Here is a 7,978-nt window from a genome sequence, read left to right on the forward strand (position 1 = left end):
CCGGGCGCGGCGCGGGGGCGCGCGCGTGCGCAGGCGGGAGGAGAGGGAGCTGGCTGGCGGAGCGCGGGGCCAGGAGCGGCTGGCCTGGGTCTCTTCTCGCGGAGGGGGCGCCCGGGAGGAGCCGCCGGGCCTGCCTTGGCTCCGTTACCCTGCGGAGACCTCGACCCGGGGACCGCGGCCGCCGAGGAAGGACGTCCCTCCGCCCCATCCCAGGCTCCCAGCTCCCGCCGGCTCCACACTCACAATTCCTTAATCAGCACCATCGTTTCCTCGCCGCTGCTGCCGCTGCCGCTGCCGCCACCGCTGCCGCCACCGTCGCCGCCGCCGCCGCCGCCGCTACCGCCCCCCCACGGCGCTTGCGCAGCCCCGCCCCCTGCCCCGGCGCCTGCGCCATCGCGCCCTTCCGCCGGAGGGCTGCGTCCGCGCAGCGGACCGGACCCCGCCCCTTCCCTGGAGGGCGTCACGGCGCCTGCGTGGCCCCGCTCACACTGACGTCGTTTCTGCTCGGCTGGATTCTGGGCGAGGCTCCGCCCCGGCCCCCTCTCGCGACCCTCGCGAGGACCCCGCCCCGGCCGCGCCCTCCTCCCGATTTTTCCGCTAACTCTGCCTGCTGCTGGTCTCTATCTACCTCGTGGTCCCCCGACGAAATTCAGGGCCGAAGCGCTTTGCTAACCCCAAAGCGCTATGTAATGTATCTTAAAAAATGCACTTAGCAAGCGCAACAATGAGAGTGCGCGCTTCAAAGAGCTTTAAGGCTAAGAGAGGAGGTTCAGATGAGGAAACTGAGGCAGATCCTCCCCTCAGCTCAGAGTAGAATTCGAACTTGGATCTTCCTGACCTCCACTCCCGTGCTCTTTCCTCTGTACACCCATTTGCCCACGAGCACAAACTGGGAGGCCTGGCTAGACAGCAGATTCCAAAAAAGATCAGAGAGGTTTAGTGGCCCTCAAGCCCAATGGGGCAGCCCCTAGACCCCAAAAGAAATACTGAGGGGCAGCTGGGTGGCTCCATAGATAGAGAGGCAGGCTGCAGACTGGGGCCTGGATTCAAATGTGACCTCAGACATTTCCTAGCTCAGTCATTTAATCCCATTGCCTACCCCCAGCACTTCTGCTTTGGACCAATACACAGAATGGATTCTAAAATAGAAGGTGAAGGTTTCAGAAAAAATACTGAATGCAGCCTTGTTTGGGACAGGACTATGATTTCATTGGTTCAGAGGACTGTTTTCTGAGGCAAATGGGCACTGCCAACCAGAAGGCAGAAGTAGGTCTCCTGAGGAGAAGTTTCAATAAAGAAGATTTAGGCCTGAGTTTAGGGAAAAAAAATGCCTAATGAAAACTGTCTTGGGTTTTCAACACACAGCTCTCTAAACAATTTTAGCCTGTTGTTATTTCAGTTATTTTTCAGTCACGTCCAACCCTTTATGACCCCATTTGAGGTTTTCTCAGCAAAGATCCTGGAGTAGTTGGCCATTTCCTTCCCCAATTCATTTTACATATGAGGAAACTGAGGCAAATAGGGTTAAGTGTCTTGCCCAAAGTCATACAAGTCAGGAAGATGAGTCTTCTTGACTCCGGCCATTGTGCCCCCTAGCTGTCTAAAACCTAGGAAAAGGCTGCTTAGCGAAATAGTTAACAAGGATTATTCAGTGCTACTATGAGCCAGGCTCTGACTATGCTAAGCTCTGGGTGACATGCTAAACAAAAGGCAAAAGACATTCCCTGCTCTCAAGGAGCTTGTAATCAATAGAGACAACGAATCAATAAATCAGCACATACAAGGCATATGTATCTAGAATAGATGGAAGGTGATGCCAGAGGGGCAGGCTCAAGCAGCTGGGGAGATGAGGAAAAGCCTCCTACAAAAGCTAGAATTTGAGCTTAGTCTTGAAGGAAGTCAAAACAAGTGAGACAGAGGTGAAGAGTCAAAACATTGCATGAGGGGGACAGGCATCCCCCAAGGAATCCAGAGATGGAGTATCCTGTCTAAGTTCAGTGCCAAGAGGAGAATCAAATGTAAAAAAGTCTGGAAGAATAAGAAAGGAGCCAACCTTGAAGCGTTTTAAATACCAAAAAGGAGTTTATGAAGCAAATAGAGAGCCAGCAGAGTTCATTGATCCTGCCAGGCCAGATCTCTATTTTGTAAAAGACACCTTGGCAGCCAGTGGGAGGATGATGGGCTGGAATGAAGATTGTAAACAGAAGGCAGTTATAAGATTCTGAGCAAGATATGGTGAGAGCCTGCTCTGTGCCTGTGGATGCGTGAGGAAATGTGGGGCAGATGTGAAGGCAGAGATGACAAGACTTAGTATCAATTAAGTACCTACTATGTGCCAAGCACTGTGCTAAGTGCTGGAGATACAAAGTTGGGTCAAAGGTAGTGTCTGCTTTTGTGAAAGAATTCAATATCTAAAGGGGAAGACAAGTACCAACAAATATTTACAAACAAGCCATAGACAGGATAATTAGGAAACCATTGATAGAGGCACTAAAATTAAGAGGGGTTGGGAAAGGTTTCCTACCAAAAGAGGGATTTTAATTGGGATTTGAAGGACACCAGACAAGTGATAGAAATGGTGTAATTTGTTAAGAAGAGTAAAGCAAAAAGCCCTGGATGATAGAGGAGCTTTAAACCTTTCTTTGGTATAAACAGGAAGTCAGATAATACAATTAAACTTTTTATAGAATACCCTCAACCAATCACAATATAGATCTTCAGGAAGACTAGCCTCCTGGTATCAATTGATGTTTAACTGGTGTTAACTGAATCAATATTATTAGAATATCAACGATAATCAGTAATGCACCTGACTATTAATATTGATAATGGTACTTAATCTCAGCCTCAGAGAGTAAAGCTGGATCCCACTCTATCCCTTCAAATTCTCTAAAACTCCTTTGAAGCTGTCTTGTTGCCAGGCCAACAAACAGAGGTAAGTAACTGATTTGAGTTTTATAAACAAAGAATTTACTTGAGGTAATCAAACAACAAAGGAAACTCAGAGAAGGGAAGAGGGTTTTAGGAATCCCTAAATATAGTCTAATCTTAACTCAAAGTATATAATCTAACAGCTTCAGAACGTTGACACTTGAGCTGAGCCAGAAAGGCTCACTGGCCTTATTTGGCCTGCTTTGGTGGACACTGCTTGCCTATAGACAAATTATATTGCAGCTTGATTGAAGATATTTAGATGGATAAATCTTCTGTAATAATTTGATGGATGCTGATAATTGACCCTAAAGTTCAGTAGTAATCCTGTAACTTTCAGGTATGCTGGTTGATACTTGTCTAGACCAATAAATTTTGAAGAGAAAGGTTTCACCTCAACCACCCTGGATCCCCAGCTCCAGAATGAGTCCTTGGGTCCAGTCTCTCTCTCCCTTATATACAGCACAGGCCAACCGACGATTGGTCTCATGCCCTAGCATGGCATCAGGAATCTCCCAAGATTCCAAGTGTCCAACTGGAAACCCTGCCCAAAGGCACAGCTTCTTGCAAATCCCTGCAAAACTTAACTTACACAGGTCAGAGATAGAAATGAAGGATAGTGTTCCTTGATATGGAGTACAACCAGCAAGAATTCCCAGAGCCAAGACATGGAGTATCTTGAATAACCAGGAGATCAATGCCACTGAACTGAGGAACTCATAGATGGGGTATAAGAAGACTCAAAGGGAATGGGGGTAGACTAGGAAGGACTCTAAATGCCAGAAAGAGGATTTTCTAGTTTCATAGACATACAACAGCAAAGTCAGCACAATGGCACTGTAGACCTTTGGTTTAGTAAGCAACCTAGTATCTCTTCTCTCTCACTCTCTTGAAGCCTCCCAACAATGTGTGCATCAGCCTCATCATCTATGTGGACGTCCCTGGAAAGTATACAGCCAAGGGAAGTGAACTTATCCACAGCATTCAAAATGTCTCCATTTGCTGTAACCAATGGTTCCACATATGAATAGAATGATACTGGCTGGGAAAGAGTCTGTTTCCTTGGTGTTTATTATTAGGCCAAACAAGCAGCGGAGAAATGATCCAGCTCAGCTTCAGGGGCTGCATTGAGTGCTCAGTCACCAGTGAACAAAAAGTCAAGCACCAGCTTTCCCTCTGCTTTAGTCTTGGCCTCTGGCTTTTCAAGTCAAATGATTTACCATCAGTGCAGTAACCGATCTGATACTGTTTTCACCTTCATTGAAAGGATCCAACAACATTGCTGAAAACATCATGCTCAAAAGCGTGGAAGTAAGCACAGAGCCCTGCTTCGCTGGTGATTGAAAAAGCATGAGTGTATCATTGTCCATTATGCAGAACCTGTGCAAGTAAGAAATACAATATTGATGCACTTCTCTGGACAACCCAGTTTTGCCATGATCTTCCATAAGCCTTTGCAATTGATAGAAACAAGAGCCTTGGTTAGATTGACAGATGTGTACAGACCTCTGAACTTCTCCCAGCATTTTTTCTGGAGTTGTGGGCAGCAAACACCACATTGACTATTTCTTGGCCCTTTCAGAAGCCACATTTGCTTTCAGGTAGATGCCCATCTTCCAGATGAAGAATCAACTAAATAAGGAGGACTCTAACAAGAATCTCGCCAGCAGTAACTAAGAGAATCCCCTCTCCTCTTCGTGATTGTCACAGGACAACTTGCTAACGTTTCCTTTATAGAGATGGACAAAGGAGGCATCCTTGATCTCCTGGGGTGTAACCTCCTCTTGTCATATAACCCTGAAGATTTCAGTCAGCTTTTGTCTGAGTAGTGGACCCCCTGCCTTGTAAATCTTTCCTAGAATGTAATCAGCTATTGCTTTGCCATACAAGAGGAACTAACTTAATGGCATTTAAAATCAAAACTTCTTCAGTTGGAAGTTCAACTAGAGAAGGATTGACTTCAACCTAAGGTATACAGTGCATGGCTTCAGAATTGGTTGTTGATGGTCTGATGAAAACACTGTGGAAGTGGATATCTCTAGGATCATGTCCTTATCACTGATCAGTGGGGCTCCACCAGCACTTGAGTAATTGAGATGCTCCATAGGGATCTGGCCCCATGGTAGCTTTCAGAGCATCATGGAAGCACTTGGAGTTGTGACTATCAGCATAAAACTAAATTTCATCTGCCTTCTTACTGCACCAAGAATCCTGCATCTCTCTGAGCTTTGTTTGCACTTTACTTTTGATGGAGTTAAATGCTTCCTCCTTAGAGACGGATGAACTATCCTGCTGGTAAACCCTGTGGAGTTCTCATTTTTCATTTTGTAGCTTCTGAATCTTTCCCCAATATTTTCATCAAACCAATCCTGATGTTTGCAAGTGTTCTGGCCCAGAGGAGTAAAAAGCAGTACCGAACACCAAATCTCTAAACGCTGCCCACTCCTTTTTTGCTCCAATGTTGCCCCCTCTGTAGAGGGTCAGCTTTTCCTCCAAGTCAGCAATAGACTGTTCATGCATGAAGAAGCATTCTAAGTTGTTGGCATTGCATCTTCTGCTAGTCATCTTGCCTCGGGGCCACCACTTTTGTTGAACATGAATGTTTAGCTTGGAGAAGAGAAGTCTGTAATCATTCCAGGATTCCGTGCCATATATCATTCTCACAGCCTATCTCCTTACAATGGCATAATCTATTAAATGCCAATGTTTGCTTCAAGGGTGTTTCCATGAAGTTTTATTGTGTTTAGGCAAATGGAGTCCAGTATTGGTGATAAGATCATGAGATACACAAGTCTTCAGGAGAAAGTGGCCATTGATGTTCTTGTTTCCAACTCCATTTCTCCCAAGGACTCGCTGCAATTCCTGCTGAATTCTCATAAGGTGTACTGAATTTCATGTTGTCCATAAAGACTGCACATATTCCATGTGCCAGTGGTGAGTGAATCATCTTCTCAAAAGTTCTAGTATATTTGTTTGGTTTCAATGGCAGAAAAGGATTGCTACCTGCCGCAACAAGCAGGCCAGGGTTAGGTTAGGTGAAGCAGACAATTTTTAGGGCATTTTTTCTAGCCCCTTTCTCATGCCAGGAGGCTGCTCAGACACCCACGGCACACTGGATCTTACTGTTACTTTTTTCCCATGAGAAGATGACCCTAGGCCTTGGTCTGCCTATGTGTAGGATTGTAACTACAGCTCCCAGCGTATTCACCTCTGTTGCTTTGTCACTTGCCTGTGGCCACAGAATTTAGAGGTAGGACAAAAGTCAAGATTACTAATGATGGCTCAGTATGCAGCAGAAGTGATTTCAACGTCTAGCCAGGCTCAGAGTACTTTTTACTTTTTTTTTTTTTTAAACCCTTAACTTCTGTGTATTGGCTCCTTGGTGGAAGAGTGGTAAGGCTGGGCAATGGGGGTCAAGTGACTTGCCCAGGGTCACACAGCTGGGAAGTGTCTGAGGTCAAATCTGAACCTAGGACCTCCCATCTCTAGGCCTGACACTCAATCCCACTAAGCTACCCAGCTGCCCCCCTCAGAGTACTTTTTAAAAAATAAAAACCCTTACCTTCTGTCTTAGAATTTAGTATTGGTTCCAAGACAGAAGAGTGGTAAGAGCTAGGCAATTGGGGTTAAGTAACTTGCCCCAGGTTACACTGCTAGGGAGAATCTGAGGTCAGATTTGAACCCAGGTCCTCCTGACTCTAGGAAGGTTGGGAGTTCTATCTATTGTGCCACCTAGCTGCCACCTTCAATGTCTAACCAAGCTCTAAGTGATCCATAACACTGCTGCCACCACCTTCGTGGCCTGTTTGAACAAATTATTCATATCTGCCTATCTCATCAGGGAAGTCTTCATATGTTTGGAGTAGCCACCCCTCTAACTCACGAATGTATTGGAGGCCCTTCCATTACTGGTTTACTAGAGTGTGGCTGCTGTGCATGCTACTGTTTCTTGGAGCCTCAAGGGAGAGCTAGGTGGGAGATGGACACCAAAGACGGATGAGCAGCTCTGAAAGGGGCTCAGCAGCCCTCACGCCAGAGATACTCGTCTTCCCTGTATACCCTGTATGTCCCAAATAACTATATACAAATGAAATATATATGAAATATTGATGGATTGAGAACAAATTAGAAATCATCTCATAGGGAAATCACCAAGACTAAATCGGATATAAGAAAAGACATTTAATAAACAGAACAAGATATAATCTCTGGTGGTTGGTTTCTGTAGAAGAGAATCCTCTTGGACATCTCTCTGTGAAAGATGAATAACCCCACCTCTTGAATTCCAAAGTCCCTTAAACTCCTGAACAGTAACTCTACCTTCTTGGAGGTAGGTTGATTTTGGAGGAAGTCAGAGCTACCATGGCAGCTAGATGGTACAGTAGATAGAGTGCCGGATCTGGAATCAGGAAGACTCATCTTCCTGAGTTCAAAGCTGGCCTTAGACACTTACTAGCTACATGACCCTGGGTGAGTCACTTTACCCTGTTGGCCTCAGTTTTCTCATCTGTAAAATGAGCCAAAGAAGGCAATGGCAAACCATTTCAGGATCTTTGCCAAGAAAACCCCAAATGGGGTCACAAAGTGTCAGATACAACTGAAAAATGACTGAACAACGACACAGCTATCATTCCTTAAGCATAATCAGACACCTAGTAAGTTCCTGCTCTGTGCCAAGAACTGGTGATATGAATATGAAAAAAAAAGATAGTCCCCTTCATCAAGGAGTTTACAATCTAACGGTGGAAGGAAAAACACATAAAGAAGCTGAAAAGAGGGGGGTGGGAAGAGAATCCATGAGGACATGTCTAAGCTGAACTTTCTCCATAAAAAGATGTTTGGAGTTCATGGCCCCCTTCTCCAATCAGAGGGGCTGAGGGTAGCAAATGAGGTGGGATACCAAGGCTCATGATGAGGTTTTCCGAGCAATGAGCTTTCTGTGGTAAGGCAGAGAAGTCTTAAAGTACAACCAGGTGAGAAATAGCTATATCCTGCATGCTCATCTGGAATGTATACAAGAGATAGTATGCTGGTAGAAATCACAAGA

This window comes from Gracilinanus agilis, chromosome 1 (genome assembly GCF_016433145.1).
Source record: "Gracilinanus agilis isolate LMUSP501 chromosome 1, AgileGrace, whole genome shotgun sequence".
Lineage (NCBI taxonomy): Eukaryota > Metazoa > Chordata > Mammalia > Didelphimorphia > Didelphidae > Gracilinanus > Gracilinanus agilis.